General features: G+C 37.2%; 1 long non-coding RNA gene across 1 annotated transcript in view; it reads left to right on the plus strand.

Annotated features, from left to right (window-relative positions):
* The window catches only part of LOC128641433 (uncharacterized), a 37792-nt gene extending 26632 nt beyond the window's left edge, over window positions 1–11160 (plus strand). The window contains exon 2 of the long non-coding RNA XR_008399489.1: window positions 10476–11160. This is a non-coding gene — a long non-coding RNA (uncharacterized LOC128641433). The remainder of the gene's footprint in view (window positions 1–10475) is intronic.
* Window positions 11161–19016: the final 7856 nt, after the last annotated feature.

Below are 19016 nucleotides of genomic sequence, written 5' to 3' on the forward strand. Positions count from 1 at the left end.
CCCTCTAGCTACTTATCATAAAGAGGTCTTAACCTCTAGCTACTAGTCTTACAGAGTTCTTATCCTCTAGCTACTAGTCATACAGAGGTCTTAACTTCTAACTACTAGTCATACAGAAGTCTTAACCTCTAGCTACTTGTCATAAATAGATCTCAACCTCTAGTTACTAGTCAAACAGAGGTCTTAACCTCTAGCTACTAGTCATACAGAGGTCTTACCCTCTAGCTACTAGTCATACAGAGGTCTTAACCTCTAGCTACTAGTCATACAGAGGTCTTAACCTCTAGCTACTAGTCATACACAGGTCTTAACCTCTATCTACTTGTCATACAGAGGTCTTAACCTCTAGCTACTAGTCATACAGAGGTCTTAACCTCTAGCTACTTGTCATACAGAGGTCTTAACCTCTAGCTACTTGTCATACAAAGGTCTTAACCTCTAGCTACCAGTAATACAGAGGTCTTACCCTCTAGCTACTAGTCATACAGAGGTCTTAATATCTAGCTACTTGTCATAAAGAGGTCTTAACCTCTAACTAGCAGTAATACAGAGGTCTTACCCTCTAGTTACTAGTCATACAGAGGTCTTAAACTCTAGCTACTTGTCATAAAGAGGTCTTAACATCTAGCTACTTGTCATACGAAGGTCTTAACCTCTAGCTACTAGTCATACATAGGTCTTCACCTCTAACTACTAGTCATACAGAGGTCTTAACCTCTAGCTACTAGTCATACAGAGGTCTTAACCTCTAGCTATGTGTGGTCTTAACCTCTAGCTACTTGTTATACAGAGGTTTTAACCTCTATCTACTAGTCCTACAGATGTCTTACCCTGTAGCTACTAGTCCTACAGAGGTCTTAACCTCTAGCTACTAGTCATACAAAAGTCTTAACCTTTAGCTGCTAGTCATACAGAAGTCTCAGCCTCTAGCTATTAGTCATACAGAGGTCTTAACCACTAGCTACTAGTCATACAGAGGTCTTAACCTCTAGCTACTAGCCATACAGAGGTCTTAACCACTAGCTACTAGTCATACAGAGGTCTTACCATCTAGCTACTAGTCATACAGAAGTCTTAACCTCTAGCTGCTAGTCATACAGAACTGTTAGCCTCTAGCTATTAGTCATACAGAGGTCTTAACCACTAGCTACTAGTCATACAGAGGTCTTAACCACCAGCTACTAGTCATATATAGGTCTTAACCTCTAGCTACTTGTCATACAGAGGTCTTAACCACTAGCTACTAGTCATACAGAGGAGGTCTTAACCACTAGCTTCTAGTCATACAGATGTCTTAACCTCTAGCTACTACTAGTCATACAGAGGTCTTAACCACTAGCTACTAGTCATACAGAGGTCTTAGCCTCTAGCTACTAGTCATAGAGAGGTCTTAACCTCTAGCTACTTGTCATACATAGGTCTTAACCTCTAGCTTCTAGTCATACAGAGGTCTTAACCTCTAGCTACTAGTCATATAGAGGTCTTAACCTCTAGCTACTAGTCATACACACAGAACAGTTTATTTAGAGTTTTTATACTTTATCCACTTGTCTTTTGGTAACATCAAGAGCAGTTTGTTTTTTGCAGAGTAGCATGCACAGTGCAGTGCTTAGTCTGCCATTTCAAATCTTTACATATATGGTAATTGACATAAAAAAATTACACTGTGTATCAGTAGAGACACTTTCTTATGGTGCCAAATTATATTTTTAAGGATTGAGACACAGGCACATTTAAAAACTTAGCTTAAGTTCAGAGGAGCTAAAAATTACATTTACTGTATGTGTCTATTTCTTTTGTAGAGATTTTACTGGACAGTCAGTTGAAAGCCTGAACTGTCCCGTACAAAACTGGACACCCAGTAACACTCTCTCTCAATGGTGAACATTTTATAAATATCTACTTACTATTGTTTATTGTTCAAAGGCAATGCCCTCCTCGTTTACTTAGGTTTTAATTCAGATGTGTCTATTGTTGTTATCTTTCTATAATGTTCCCATACATGTTTGTTTATAAGCAGATATATAATAATAGTAGTAATGCTGTAATGGCATCTGTCTGAGCCTTCCTACATATAAAAAATGTTACGTAGTGATTCACTTGCATTGCTTAACTCACTGCACACACTCATTCATATTTATCCTTAAAATAGTAACCGCAAAGCAAATTCTATCAGTTCCCATTACTAGCATTGCAGGCCTGTTCTAGACTTACAAAACTCTGCAAATGTTGCTGACAAATCGACAGTTTTAAAAAGATTTATGATTAATGCAGAACGTTTGCCTGGTGTTCCTTCATTAGACATTTATTTGTGTATATAGATAAACAGTGCAAGGCTGCAGTGCAAGACTGCTAGGTCTGTTTGCTTGGCATAGTGATATCTGTTTGGCTCACTTGTCATTACATGCCACCAAAGACTACCCATAGCCAGGGGCTGTGTCTAAATTGTAATATATATAACCAAATGTTTAAAGGGGCATTAAAATATATATATATATATAAAAATTATATATTTTTTTAAATTTTTGCAATTTGTTTAAAAATTTGTGGCAGTTACTTCTTAAGTTTACTTAAACTATGTGTAAGGTACATCAGGTGTCTTAACCTTTAGCTCCAATTTAACCTTCTTTTACTTAACAAAGCAGATGGTGAAGGCAACTTGATGATGTGCTGTATATTCTGTTGCTATGTTTGTGTTTATTGCTATATGTTAGAGCCTATAGACCCTGTATGAAGAGGTAACACTAGTCTGGCTACTGCTCGTTTAGGATAAACAGGCTCTGACATAGCACTAGAGACCTTAGCTGTCAGGAAGGCCAGTTAGTCAAGTGTTCAGTATTTAACCAAACCATCCAGTAGTTCCATTGGCAGAAAAGTTCACTTGGAAAAGATGGACACTTGGCTCTTTGGATCGGACCTGAAACCTAATGTGAGTATAAGACAATATGACAGTTGCTTCAGGGCCATGAGTCTGATCTAACATTGGTCTGACAGGGACTGCAGCAAGGTGAGGTATGATTAGTTTACTTTAATGCCATTCACGTTATCTCCATGGTAACTAGGTGCAGGGCTGCCATCAGGGGGTGACAGGGGTGAGACAGATCCTCTACGCTGCTCCAAGGCTAGAGCCGACAGTCTCCTCCACTAACGGAATAGCGTGCTGCAATTGCTTGGGGCGTGAGCTGAATGTTGTGACGGGGTGCACGCTTGACGGCTGAGCAAGCCGTAATACCAACTCCAAAAAAACCACGTTAAAGCAGCACTCTTTGGAAGAAATAAAAGTCACTTTATTGAAGTCCTTTAAAATAACACATTCCAACAATGGGGGTAAACACAAGACATCCTTACGCGTTTCGTGCCCAACTGGCACTTAGTCATGACTAAGTGCCAGTTGGGCACGAAACGCGTAAGGATGTCTTGTGTTTACCCCCATTGTTGGATTGTGTTATTTTAAAGGACTTCAATAAAGTGACTTATTTCTTCCAAAGAGTGCTGCTTTAACGTGGTTTTTTTGGTGACAGGGGTGACTCCTGTCAGGGGCCCAATGGGCCAGGGGGCCCCATGAGGCAAGAACATCTATTATTTAAATATATATATATTAAAAAAAATATTTTTTGCAGCCAACAGAGGGTACTACAGCAGAGTGCTGTTGAGTGTGGGAAATGTTATTGCAAGGAGTAAAGTATTAGCATTTGAGAGGATTTCTGAGTGTGCACTAAACCACTATGCACAGTGTGAGATAGACTTCAGTTTGTACAGTGTGTGCCTAAGTCAGACGGCAGATCACTTTCATTTGCAGAGGAGATAGGACTTACTTAGTAAATGTTTTTTATTTCATTGTGCAATTTCGGATTGTAACTTCAGGGTAGTAGTAGTTGTTTGGTGGGGCCAGGGGTCCATAAAAACACATTTTTGTTTAGCAATATGCAGCAGTGTATTTATGATTATTTGACAATGCTGTAGAAATTCTATATTTAAAGCCATGCATAAATGTTTCCTCCTCAATACACAAATGATAGGTGCCCTTTTGGCAGATATGAGTTTTTAAAAAAATATATATATATTTTAATTACATTCCAGTTTACTGCCCCTTTATGCAAGGACTTTCCAGATGCAAGGGGGAATTTTAGATTTTTAGATCTGCATAAAATGTTATACTCTCAGACTAAGATTGCTCAGTGTTTGAAATGAGACAGGTTAACTTAACACTGTTCAGTTTACACTACAGCTGACTTAATTTTGAAATACATACAAACACGCCTAAATCCTGCATTTAACCAGATCTAATAGTATGAGACTGAGTACCACAGCTTATGGTTCCACCAAGACTATATCCAAGACTATATAGAGTACAACTTTTTCAAAATCCATAAGTACAGTTAACAAATGGGAACATTTGTACACCATATTTGAAGTGGTGCTCTTGGTTGGGGAAAATGGGGAAAAAACACACAAACATATGTCAACCTTTCAAAAGTACTTTTCTTCATCTAGCCATCTACTCAGATCATTAATGTACAATTTTGAATTCACAGAATTATTTTTGTTTGCACATTTACAAATATGATTCTTTAAAAAGTGATCTCTTAATTTCTGCCATTTTTTTTATCATGCATTTCACACACTGTTGATTTAGGGGATGCAATGTGCAGACATTTTACCTCCTGTGAGTGTTTCTGTGGGTGTCTGTGTTTATGTATTTGTGCTCTTGTTTGTGTCTCTATGAGTGTGTATGTATTTTTTTTTCTGTGGGTCTCTCTGTGAGGGTGGGTGTGTATGTCTTTATGTATTTTCTCTGAATGCCTCTGTGAGTGTGGGTGTGTATGTCTTTGTGTATTTTCTGTGGATGTCTCTGTGAGGGTGTGTGTGTATATGTATGTATGTCTGTGTTTTCTGTGGGTGTCTCTGTGAGGGTGTGTGTATGTCTGTGCATTTCTGTGGGTGTCTCTGTGAGAGTGTGTGTATGTCTGTGTGTGTTTTATGTGGATGTCTCAGTGATGGTGTGTGTGCATGTATGTCTTTGTGTGTTTTATGTGGTTGTCTCTCTGTGTGTGTATGTCTTTGTTTGATTTCTGTGGGTGTCTCTGTGTGTGTGTCTTTGTGTGTTTCCTTGGGTATATGTGCAAGTTTGTGTGTGTGTGTCCATTGTCTGTTCCTTTTTAGGATATTTTGACCTTACAACTGATTATTCACATCTCTCTACAGACTTTGAGACTAATGAGACCACCTTTCCGAAAGTCACCAATCCACTATTTAACCTTTAAATTATTGTTTAGGCAGATCAGGGCCCTTCCGTTCAGCCACTGCATGTTGTTGTTGTCATCATTTAGTTGGCATCTTCCTTGACAAAAAGATAATCAGATAATCTCCATATTTTGTTTTGTAAATCTCCTTTTTTGACAGAACTGTAGTCTACCTAATTACTTGTCAGGTCAATGTAAACAAGTACTGAGTGTCTGTGTGGGTGTCTGTGTCTGAGTTTGTTACTTTGCGTGTCTGCTAGAGTGTCTATATGTGAATCATTATGTGTGAGTGTGTGTTTCGGTGTATGAGTGTGTCTGTGTGTTTCTGTGTTTGTGTGTTATTATCTTTACAACATTTCCAAGTTTGACTACACTTAAGAATAAAGTGCATATACGTTTTAGTCACTTGGTCAAAAATGGCACATGTCAAAGGGGGGGGGGGGGTGCTGATCAATGGTTAAGTCAGGGGCCCCAAATTTTCTAGTGGCGGCCCTGACTAGGTGTATCTATGGTGTGCACACTTGCTGATGGTGCCAACAAAACAATACTGACCACTCTGCTCTCAGTAATCATTTTGTTTAAAGGGACAAAAAAAATATTTTCTTTCATGATTCAGACAGAACATACAATTTTAAACAAATTTCCAATTTACTTATATTATCAAATTTTCTTTGTTTTCTTGTCATCCTTTGTTAAAAAAACAGGGTTTTGCAACAGCTATACATTAGCAAGAACTTTAGATGGCAGCACTATCTCCTATTATGTAGTGCTTCAGGCATGTGCACACTACCTACCTAGGTATCACTTCAACAAAGAATAACATGAGAATGAAACGAAGTTGATAGCGTAAACTGGAAACTTTTTTCAAATTGTATTCTCTATCTGAATAATGACAGAAAAAGTTTGAGTTTTATGTCCCTTTAATGCTGTTATTATGAATCCGACTTTGACAAAATCTTCATCTATAGCTTCCAGCTCCAGTTTGGACAGAACACCATAAAAAATTCCATAAAGAAATATGAGCATAGTCTATCAAACAGGTCAGAAATGGGTGACTTTTTCCATGGTTTCTGCTATTTTGGTCTGGGGGCTTTGTGGTATGTGTATAAAATCAGTTTTGAGACATTAGTCCCCATTTTAAATGACACATACAAGCATTTGGATTTAAATGACACATACAAGCATTTGTTTGGAGCTTTTGTTTTGTACCTCTAAGATGAATGGTACTGTTACTGGCCTTTCACTAGAATAAAGGATGTTTCTATAGCTGTCTATTTTGTGAGTGTTTCTATTTATTTGTGTTTTGGGATCAGGAAGAGATTGTTGGCTTTGTCTGAGTTGGCTGTTAGTTTAAGAATTCTGCTGTCTGCTGGATCAACATAAAAGAACAGAATATGAGCCCAAAGACTAATTCTACAGTCTGGTTTCAGCCAAGTATAATATATGTCATTTGCAGCTGTCCATAATATAGAGCTGAGCTGTGCCTGGATATCTAAGTTGTGAGGCAGATGATGATATAGGGATGTGATACTTATGAGCCAGTCATTCATTCTCACATACATAAATACACAGGAACCTCAGGTGTAAAGGAATAAGAAATCATCGTGGTTATAGTGACTGGTTAGTTCCCCTCCCTGTTGCTGAAATGAACTTTTGTGTCCCAGCTCCTGGCAACCAAATGCTACGATTCTTTTAGGTGTTCTGCATCCAAAATCATAATAAAAATGTGAGGTACAAAGCATTGACAACAATCAAGGGTACAAAGTGCACAGATAGGGATCCCATATTTTACCATGTTTTCCTACCTTGCACTTAATTACCTCTCTCCTTGCACTATGTATAATAAGGCAAATTAAAGGAACACTCTTCTGTAATATTTTTTTCCCTTTTAAAGGGACAGTCAACACTCGATGTAACTTAACTCTATACCTTAGATCAGGAATAGAAGATTCCGCTGTAGTGCATCGCATGTTGAAACACTCTAAGAGTATTGGAGTAATCAACCAAAATACAAATGTTTATTCCATGTAGATATGGCCGTCAAACTCCTCCCCATCCTTCTTCGTCCCCTTCTCTAATATTTTCCCTGCTCGTTTATGTTCCAAAGGGTGACGTTGCTGTTTCTGATAATGCGCATGCGCATTATCTTCTGCCCGCTCGCAAACGCAAGCTGAAATCGTAAGTGCTGCTGTGATTATCCATTGCGCATGCGCGATTCTCTGTGAACGCTTGTTAATCCAACCGAGGATTGGATTATGATTGGAAGATTCAAATAAAAGGAAAGTAAATACCTAACAGTGGGGGGAGTTTGGCGGCCATATCTACACAGAATAAACATATGTATTCTAGGTGATTACTCCTATACCGTTAGAGCTTGTCAACATGAGATGCGGTGCAGCTGCATCTTCTATTCCTGATCTAAGGTATGGAGTGAAGTTGCATCGGGTGTTGACTGTCCCTTTAATGTGCTCCTAATGATCCATTTCACCTATTCTAAAATTTCAACCCTGCAGTAGTGTCTATAAAACTGCTACCTAACCATGAGGCAGCAGTAGAAATCAACCTCCTAGTAGAGGGTGGGGTAGAAAACCCAGCCCATTTGAAAAGGTGTTTCTGAATCAAAAACTCTTATCAACTGCATGCCTTCCCTTTAAGGGCAGCAAGTACCTTTTGAGTTTTAGGGTGCTACAGTAAGGTATGGGGTTGTAGGCTCTCTCCTGCCTCCCCGCCAGATCTGCCATTGCTTGTGATTATTTCTCTGCATGTGCACACCTGGGGGCCTATTTACTATGGTGCAAGCGGACATGATCCGATATAGCATATCATATCCGCCGCACATCGATAAATGCCGACAGCATACGCCCCGGAAACAAGGGGCATCAAGCTTCATACAGAGCTTGATAAATATGCCCCCTGATGTGAGTTTATATACTTGTGATTTATTTACCAAACAAAACAGAGATGTTAATAAATAAAGGAGCAAGAAATATTGTCCTAAATTATAGTGAAGCTGAAAAATTGTGCATTAAATGATAATTGTAGAGTAATAAAGGTATGAAAGATATAAAAACAGCAGTTTAAACATCGGTAGCTTTGAGTGGGTTTCAGTGTCACTAGAATCATTCTATTGCAGCTGCAGAACTGACAATGCAACATTAATACTGTGAACATATTTCTGCAGCAGTAATATTGCTTTCAACATTAGTGTTCATGCTGTAAGCTGTCTCTGGAATCAAAGGGTTAACCTTTTAGCTGTCACTCTAAACCCCAGACTCTAAACTCCACCACAACTGTGCAATAGATCATCAAAATACATAACCAGAATAACAGCATAAGATTTGCTCTTCTCTGTACCTGTTAAATAGCATCATTGTAGGGGTCTGACAGTGTGCAAGACTTTGTCCCATTGTGTATGATACGTATAGTACATTATATAACAATGTGTCACTGTCAATGTCATTTTCACCATGTGCTTGTGTTTAACCCTCTGAGTGGCATATCTGAGTTTCTAAAAGGGACATAAAATGCTGTTAGTATGTTAGAGCTGCACAGCTTCAGCATACTGCTGTGCAACAGCTGTTATAATGCAGCATTAAAAAAAAGTCTGTATTCATAGATCACACTATGTTCAGGCTAAAGCAGCTCTTTTTAAATACACTTGTAAAGTGTGCAGTAGTTGTGCACCAGATCTGTGCAGCCAGTGGCTTCCATAGATAAATAAATGCTGGAAACAGCACCACTAACTTACTTCACTGATGGCACAGATAGAGTTTGCTAATCCTCAAATTATAATCAAAGGAATAACAAACTCCGGCCTCAGTTATACATAGAAGGACTTGTATTTACTACAGTGAGGGTCCATGAACCAAGACCATACTAATGTTACAAGCTTTTACCACTGTTAGTCTCATGCAACTCTTACATCTCTGAGTCTTGTCACATGTCACTACTAAAGTGCTTGTTATGTGTTATACTGTGTGTCACCAGTCATTATTACTTTCTGCCAGTATGTGCCTATAGCAGTGTGACACGTGGTGCTTTGGTGGAGTGTTTGTCTACTCTCATATTCCATTGTCATTGTGGTTCTATGTGTTACTTGGTTACATCTACTAGATCAGGTGTTTTCAAACCTGTCCTCAGACCTCCCTAACAGGCTACATTTTCAGGATATCTGAACTAGAGCACAGAGGAAATAAGCAGCTGATTAGTAAACATGGTTATTAACCTGCTCTCACCCAAGGTTATCCTGAAAACCCCTGTACATAGCATTCTAAGAACTCTTAGGGGGAATTTTTTTTTTTATTAAATTAATTAAGCTGTGTGAAATCTCATCAAAGGAACTGCATAGGCTATCACAGTATTTTTGCAAATATATATAGTAACTTAGTTTAATGAACTTACTCTATCCAGGGTTGACAAATTTGTCTAAAATTTAGGAGCCAGTGATAATATTTAGGAGCCAGACAGTGGTATTTTGTATATAGAAATATGGAGAATAACCCAAAAAGTTAGAAGCCTGGGTTAAAATTCTAGGAGCCAGTGGCTACGTGGCTCCTGGGTTTGTCGAGCCCTCCTATAGTCCATTCAGCTACTCCAATTTAATTAGTTAATGTGTTAATCTATGTAGCTGTTTCATTAAAGTTTACATACCTCTCTGTTCTTTAGTCAATGGGCGATATTGAACAACATAGTACCTAGAAAGGCCAGAGAAGTTGGAGAGGCTGAAGAGGCTGTTAGTGAATAAATACCACTGTCAGTGGGTAAATATAAATAATTTTGACAGTAAACTACTTCTACCTTATTAATGGTTAGGACCCTTGTGAGTTTGTTATCTTAAACCCCCCACTTGATCTGTCTACAACTTGAAAACTATGTCCAGTTATTCCAGTATGAATGGCATTAGTATATTCCTTGGTCTCAGAAGAATTTAGGACTGAAAATTAGATAATCTTTCATATATATATATATATATATATATATATATATATATATATATATATACTCACTCACTATTCTCTGTATTGTTTGTGTTAGGGGATGGTTAAGTAATTCAGGGGCCAAGTTACAACATGTTGATTGTCTATCATTTCTAACATTTCAACAAGATTAAGAGAGCTGGTCTGACAGGTAATGGTGCTTTCCCAGGCTTATGACTCATCCTTGTAATGTTTGTTACAAACTTCAAGTTAACGCCTAGTTATCTAATGCTGAATATTTCCTTTTTTGTTGCAGATGAAATAGCTGACTGACACAAGATTGGCAGCTTTAAAAGACACTTGATGATGGAGAATGCAGACGGAACCAGACATCCTTAACAGCTATAAAGAAAACAACTCATGGCATTGACAAATACTCAATTGACTAACATGTCTGCTCTTAGATTTAGCATGTTATGTTATGTGGACTAACTGTAACACTGACATATCCAAGTCTGAAGAGTTGTCATGGAATGATAATGCTCAGTACCATATGTGGGGTAAAGTGAAATGTGAATTAATTTCCTTTTATGTTACAAAGTCTTTTCTATCACAGAAGGATGCAGTAGAATCAAATTGCATACACATTTTCATATAGTAGGCCGTATTTGTTACTAACGTTTCTAATACAATAATATTATAGTTCTTACTGGGACTAATATAAATCCAAGCCTGTTAGTTTACACTGTAACTAAATTGATTCTTGGCCCTCATATTTCATAATAAACAAAACACCTTGCGTAACTAAATAAATCATATCATCGGGCTCAAAATAGTTTTTACTAAAATATATGTTTGTTTACTGGGACCCATCAGAAATTAGCACCCTTTTCTTGTATTGCACACATTTAGTCCCCCTTATGTTGTAGTAAGACCAATATAATCTTCAGCACTAAATAATTTGATGACGCTTTACAAATAAATGACACTAATGACAATAATTTAAATCCCATTATTGTATTAAGACCCAATTATGTGGTGAGAATTGGTTAAAGCCAGGGTCCATATATTTTTCTAGGATCTGTTTGAATTGAGACACCTTATGTTTTTCTAAAATACACTTGATTCAAAGCTTATTAATATCATTATGTTGAAAAACAGTTGTATTACTTTGAACTGGAACCAGTTGGATACCACATCTCACAAGTTATTAAGGCTACCAGGTCTAGCTAGTGATTAAGGCTAGTGTATTGGGACTAGTTGGATACCAGCTCTAGCTAGTTATAAATACTAGTGTATTGGGACTAGTTGAATACCAGGTCTAGCCGGTTATTAAGACTAGTGTACTAGGATTAGTTGGATATCAGGTCTAACTGGTTATTAAGGGTAGCATACTGGGATCAGTTGGATACAACGTCTAACAAGTTATTAAGGCTAGGACTATTTAGATACCAGTTTTAACTATTTATTAAGGATAGTCTACTGGGAATAGCTGGATAATAGGTCTAATTATTTATTGACTCTTGTGTACTGGGACCATTTAAATACTAGGTGTTACAAGTTATTAAGGCTAGGACTAGTTGGATGCCTGGTCTAAATATGTATTAAGGCTAGGACAACTGGGATACCGGGTCTAAATAGTTATTAAGTCTAAGGACTAGTTGGATACCAGGTCTAACTAGTTCTTAATGCTAGTGTGATGGGATAAGGTCTCACATGTTATTAAGGCCTTGACTAGTTATATACTAGGTCTAACTAGTTGTTAAGGCTAGTGTACTGGGACTAGTTAGATACCAGGTCTAACTATTTATTAAGGCTAATCTATTGGGACCAGTTGGATACCAGGTCTAACTAGTTATTAAGGCTAGGACTAATTGAATACCAGGTGTAACTAATTATTAAGACTAGTGTACTGGGACCAGGTGGATACCAGGTCTAACTGGTTATTAAGGCTAGGACTAGTTAAATACCAGGTATAACTAGTTATTAAAGCTAGTGTACTGGGACTAGTTAGATACCAGGTCTAACTATTCATTAAGGCTAATGTAATGGGGCTAGTTAGATACCAGGTCTAACTAGTTATTAAGGCTAGTGTACTGGGACTAGTTAGATACCAGGTCTAACTATTTATTAAGGCTAATGTATTGGGACCATTTGGACACCAGGTCTAACTAGTTATTAAGGCTAGGACTAATTGAATACCAGGTGTAACTAATTATTAAGACTAGTGTACTGGGACCAGGTGGATACCAGGTCTAACTGGTTATTAAGGCTAGGACTAGTTAAATACCATGTATAACTAGTTATTAAAGCTAGTGTACTGGGACTAGTTAGATACCAGGTCTAACTATTCATTAAGGCTAATGTACTGGGACTAGTTAGATACCAGGTCTAACTATTTATTAAGGCTAATGTATTGGGACCATTTGGACACCAGGTCTAACTAGTTATTAAGGCTAGGACTAATTGAATACCAGGTGTAACTAATTATTAAGACTAGTGTACTGGGACCAGGTGGATACCAGGTCTAACTGGTTATAAAGGCTAGGACTAGTTAAATACCAGGTATAACTAGTTATTAAAGCTAGTGTACTTGGACTAGTTAGATACCAAGTAGGGCATTATTTGTTGTTTCTTGCTAATTTTTAAAAGACGCTTTTTGGTTGTATGCTCATTTCAAAACCATTATAGGAGCTGGTTTCATTCTTAAAATTCTGTTTATCTAATAGCATAGAATATTTCACTGAGTCTGTTGGATCCCAATTCTCCAAGGCTCCTGCAGTGCTTATTGTTTATCCTTGGCATGACATCCCACAACCTTGATTGGATTAGAACATTCAGGCTATGGCTGGTAGGGTTCCTGGCAGAGTGATTTGGAATTTTTTGGTACAAAATCACATTGCCAGGGATTTCCAATCAGTCACAGGTTTATCATCTCATGCTGCCAGTTGGCGTCCAGTTCGTCACTGAGTATATTGGGTTTGTTTGTGCAAACGTATGAAAAGAACTTTCCAAACATCTGGACTGAAAAAAATGGAAATAATTATACTACATCAAGTATTTGGATGTGCTGTAGATAAAGCAAATCTGCTTCAACAAGCTGAGGATGGAAGACAAATGCAAGGCAAGACTTATGTGTGTTCTAAGCCGGAGATAAAAACCTGAAGAGGGGCAGGACTTAGCTGGCTCTGTGAACAGGTCTTTTGGGTTTTATGTTCACAGTGGCTAAGTTCCACTCCACTGGGAAACATTAACCCTGTACTGTAAATGCTGGTCTCTGCGCTCACAATATAAAGTGAATATGGGTAAGTACCAAGAATTAGGATTTTATAAGATGTTTTTCCAGATCACCTTATATTGTATATCCCTATCATATTATTTAATTTCATGTCCCTTTAAAGGGAAAACGCACTGTCAATTATTTTCCATGTTAATTTGTTCTCAATAAACCAGGGAAGTCTATTAAATTATTTACAAATAGCGTCTTTTCCTTTTATTTTGTCATTTTAAATAGTTGCTTTTGCCTTTTGAAATTGTCACTTGTACTGAACATTTCAATATTGCAGTTCTGGCTATAGAAAACAAGAGGTAGGTGAAGAAATCAACTCCCCAGTGGCACTTTGGAGAGAGAGAACCTAACCTATTTGAAAGTGTGTCCCTGCAACAGCTTTGGTATTGCTGAGTACAATATACATTTAAGTTACTACTCTTTGTGCTGAATTGTATGTTACCTGTAGATTAGCACTAAAATCTTTATAAATAATAATTAACCATAAATTAAAACATGAAAATTACAGTTTATAATAAATTTAACACTCAACATTAGAAGAAAAAAAAAAGTTATATGGTCAAATAACCCATTTTTCATAAGTAAAAGCATCTTCAATATTTAAAATTATCAGTATTTTAAAGGGACATTCTAACGTAAAAAAAAGACATTTCTATAGAGCATGTAATTTTTGCATTACTGACTGTAGATAACTGTGTTTAACCCCTACAAATGGGATAAAAACATAAGTAAAGTCCTGCTTCTCAAGCATAGCAACCCCTGAACAAGTCATAACCAATGATTGCTCACTATGTGTGACTGCTGCTCATTGGCTGAGTTCTGCTTGTAGTTCCCGAGTTTGTGTTTACCTTTTGGGGCATATGTATCAAGCTCCGAATGGAGCTTGATGCCCCGTGTTTCTGGCGAGCCTGCAGGCTCGCCAGAAACAGCAATTATGAAGCAGCGGTCACAAAGACATCGCCGGAAATTAACGAGATCGAGTACGATCGGGTTGATTGACACCCCCTATTGGCCGCGAGTCTGCAGGGGGCGGCGTTGCACCAGCAGCTCTTGTGAGCTGCTGGTGCAATGCTGAATACGGCGAGCTTATTGCTCGCTGTATTCAGCAAGGTTTGTCGGACCTGATCCGCACTGTCGGATCAGGTCTGACAGACCTTAATAAATATGGGCCTGAGTGTCTATACCCAGCATACTATTGACTTTTATGTCCCTTTACAGCTCTTTCAGTTATTGTCAATAAGCAAGTTAAATTACTGCTCTCTTCATATTACCGAAAGGGGTTAAATAACTACTCTATGAGTCACTGGCAATATGAGGGTCACATCACTGCATTAGGTATATTTTTGATGATACATGGGTTAAATCACTGCATTGTGTGTGTTTTAGTAGAAGTCACTATTTTAAATGCTATACACTGTGTATATTACAGGCAAGACTTAATAACTGAATGTGCAGGTGTGTGAATTATAAATAGAGTAAATTGTTACAAAAAAACAGAGTGCCCTTAAAGGGACAGTATACACTCATTTTCATATAACTGCATGTAATAGACACTACTATAAAGAATAAGATGCACAGATACTGATATAAAAATCCAGTATAAAACTGTTTAAAAACGTACTTAGAAGCTCTCAGTTCAGCTCTGTTGAAAAGGTAGCTGGAAAGCCCACTGCAAGTGGGAAATAAGACCCTCCTCCCCCTTATTTTGCATATGAAAAGACCCTTTACACAAACAGGAGCAAGCCGGAGAAGGTAGCCGACGGTATTCTCATAAAACTTTGGGGCTTGGTTAGGAGTCTGAAAATCAGAGCAATGTTATTTAAAAATAAGCAAAACTATACATTTATTTAAAAAAAAACTTTATGGGCTATATAAATAGATCATCTACAAAACATTTATGTTTTGTACAAATCACTCAGACCGCTATTCCAATCAATCATATATAAGGAAAGCTGCTTAACTAGAAGAAATTCCAAAACACACACAAAAAGGATCAGCGCTTGCTCATAAATATATGGTATAAACAATAAACGTAATATTGAACTAAAACTACATTCAGCATATTTGCATTACAATACTAAGAATACTTGCACACAAAGGGAAACAGTTTGGCCGTAGTGTTATAGGTGGCAGATAGTCTGGAAAGAGACTTCTGTGAACATGACACATTTCATGACCACGCCTCTTCCTAGCCTTGAAATGCGTTGTGTCCACAGTAGTCTATCTGCCCCTGATAACGTTACTGATAATTTGTTACAATTCTTTGCAGGTATCTTTTGTATTTTTATGCAAATACTTTGTATATGGTTCTAATTCAATATAAGGGTTATTGTTTATACTATATATTTATGAGTAAGCGCTGATCCTTTTTCTCTGCATTTATAAATAGAGTATAAAGTTGATAGGGGAGGGAATATGGAGCAGCAGATTTCTGCGTATGTAGCACAGTACAATCTTTACCACTAAATGCATTATATCCAATTGGATGTGCTTATGACTTTGATGTTCAATCTTCAAAGATCAGTAAACATATCCAAGCAATTGTTATAAAAACTAAAGCTGCATGGTGTTGGAAAAGAGCTCAGAGTCACAGACAGAGTGATAAAAAACAACATACGGCTTGGCAGGAAGTGGGGAGGTTTAACATGAGAAACACTAAACTTATTTCTTTGTATCTAAACACTCTGCACATCATTTGTAAACATCATATAAAACTTAACCTCACAAACAGATCAAAGATACACTGAAAATTACTATACAAACCCATAAAGCAAACATTTTATTCTCCAACAAAAGAGCAATTACACATTGTAGTAAACATGACCGAGAGAATAAAAGCGGAACCGTAGATATTTTGTACACTTCACATTGCATATTTGTTACAAAAATAAGTGGTTTTGCATGTTGTATTCACTAACTTATTTACAGAGCTAGGAGTGTGATCTAAATGTTGGGTGCAAACTGAGTCAAGCACCACATTTTCGAATACCGGACCACTTGATCTAACTATTGTGTAATCCCTAAACAGGGTGAAAATGGCGTCACTGCTTTAAGTACTAGAAACATTTACAATATACAATATACGATGCTTAAATATCTAAACGCATATTTAGTCACTTATTGCAATTATCAACAGTGGATTATTTCATCCACCTAGAGTGCAATCTACTTAGCATTGTTCATTTAATAACATTTTTCCAAACAGTTTGAATAGTTGGGTTGTTATTCAAACAAACAGTATATTCCAAGCTTACCAAATTTTGGCTAAGCTACTTAAACCCAGCAATGGAGTTTTGGTAACAGAGCACAACGATGTTTCAGGTTATGCTTCACTTGTAACAACATTTTTAACATATTTGAGCTATAGCTGCTGATTACCGGGCCAAATATCCTGCAACACTTAAACGCTAGGTGTAATCCTTTGTGTATATATTTTAACCCCTTCAGGGTGATCAAAAAACCTTTATATATAACAGGGGGTATAAATATTTGACAAAAATCTGATAGAGATATTTCTTGGTGACCTTATATTGTTACAATTGTACACATATATAGGCCTCTAGTTATGAAAGTCTGGCGGACCTGATCTGTCCGCCAGACCTCCCTGAATACGGCGAGCTATGCGCTCGCCGTATTCATCATTGCACCAGCAGCTCACAAGAGCTGCTGGTGCAACGCCGCCCCCTGCAGACTTGCGGCCAATAGGCCGCCAGCAGGAGGGTGTCAATCAACCCGATCGTACTCAATCAGGTTGTATTGTTGCCGTGTGTGTCCGCCTGCTCAGACAGGCGGACAGGTTATAGAGCAGCGGTCTTTGTGACCGCTGCTTCATAACTGCTGTTTCTGGCGAGTCTGAAGACTCGCCAGAGACACGGGGCATCAAGCTCCTTTCGGAGCTTTTTACATATGCCCCATTATCTCTTGGTAAACATATGTTTTTGCCTTGTGGGAATAACATCCTTTATTCGAAAACTAGAAAACCAAGACACAAGTTCCAGCATTTGAATGAGAGTATTATAAGCACAATTTGAGTTTCAACTGTTGATTGCGGTACAAAAAAATAAAATATATATATACGCAACATTTAGGAACAAATTGAAATCCTTACTGTATATAATTATATCTCACATCCTAAAGCCGAGACCTCATATATAACACAAGATATACATGTACCACAAATATTGTAATAGTATCAAATCATAAATATAGATCACCAGAATTCACTGAGCAACAGTGTGACTTATTGCAGCCCTATACTGTTACAACAATAACTATTATAAATCTATCCGTTGTTTGCTTATATTTGTTCATCTTTATGTATGGGAATAAAACTTTCCCAAAGAAAATTGAAAATTGATACACTTCATGAATAATAAAGACAATGCCTAGTGACTTATAATACAATATCAAATTATAAACACAACGTTTGCTGAAATACATAAACAATACTGCAATTGTCTGCAGGCTGTTATTCATACATTAATAGTATATGTAGTAATAACCTAAATTATTTGGCTATCTTCTTTAAACTCGAATTTGACTCACATTGTGAGACTATCTTCAGAGATCACTTCACTTTAATACTGGTGGACATAGTGATCCCAATAAAATCAGTTAATTGTGTGTGTTTTTAAGTTTATTTTTCCCTTTTATTTTTAAAGTTGTAACAATTAATAAAAGTTATATTTTAAATAACGTAATCTCCACCCCTGAGAATTGATATTAATATCATGTACCTATATCTTTTGAATTATATTGCTATATTCCAAAATATAACTCTTGAGTGCTATATGTGTATTCTTTGTGGGAACTTCTCAAACTCCCAAAATTTGTTCTAAGATAGAGATAAGCTTTGCAGTATAATGAACATTTATCGATCTAACCCAATGACTTTCCATTCCTATGTGCCCCAAATATTTTATTTATACAAATAAGTGATGTCTATAAGGTTTTCACAATCACTCAATGAGTCCCTAGTCTCAGGTGGTGAGAAAAATGTTAGGCAAACATGAGCTGAAATTTGTTGTGTTTGGGGGTTAGCAGATTTACCAGTGCCTATGGCAGCACAAATACTAAATGCACAACTGGTTTGGAAATGGTACTTTCTAATCATAGTTGTCTTTTAAAACAGATTCTCAGCTCTGTACTGAGACAAAACTCATGTTTTAGTTTAAACAATAGGATTAGTCTACCCAGAATGTATCAAGAGTCCTTTACCACAAGTAATTCAGCTGAAACAAAAGCGTCTAACATACCATGAACTTGAACAACCCAGGAAATAGATAAGCGACATGTGGTACATATCTTACCAGAAGATCTATTGCCTCATAGCATGTGTGTTGCTAAATCATAACATTCGTAAACCATACTGCTATGAACCATTTGCCATTTGAAATGCTTTTATATGCCTTGTAACCTTTATCAATAGGGCAATAATCTTTTATGTTTTTCAAACAGCAATCATGAATCTAATTGCAGAATATGTTGATGCTTTACCAATAAATGATAATGCTATTGCCAGTTTCTGAAGCAAAACAAAATATCAAAAATTAGTAGTGTCATCCTTTC

The sequence above is a fragment of the Bombina bombina genome, chromosome 10, assembly GCF_027579735.1.
Source record: "Bombina bombina isolate aBomBom1 chromosome 10, aBomBom1.pri, whole genome shotgun sequence".
NCBI lineage: Eukaryota > Metazoa > Chordata > Amphibia > Anura > Bombinatoridae > Bombina > Bombina bombina.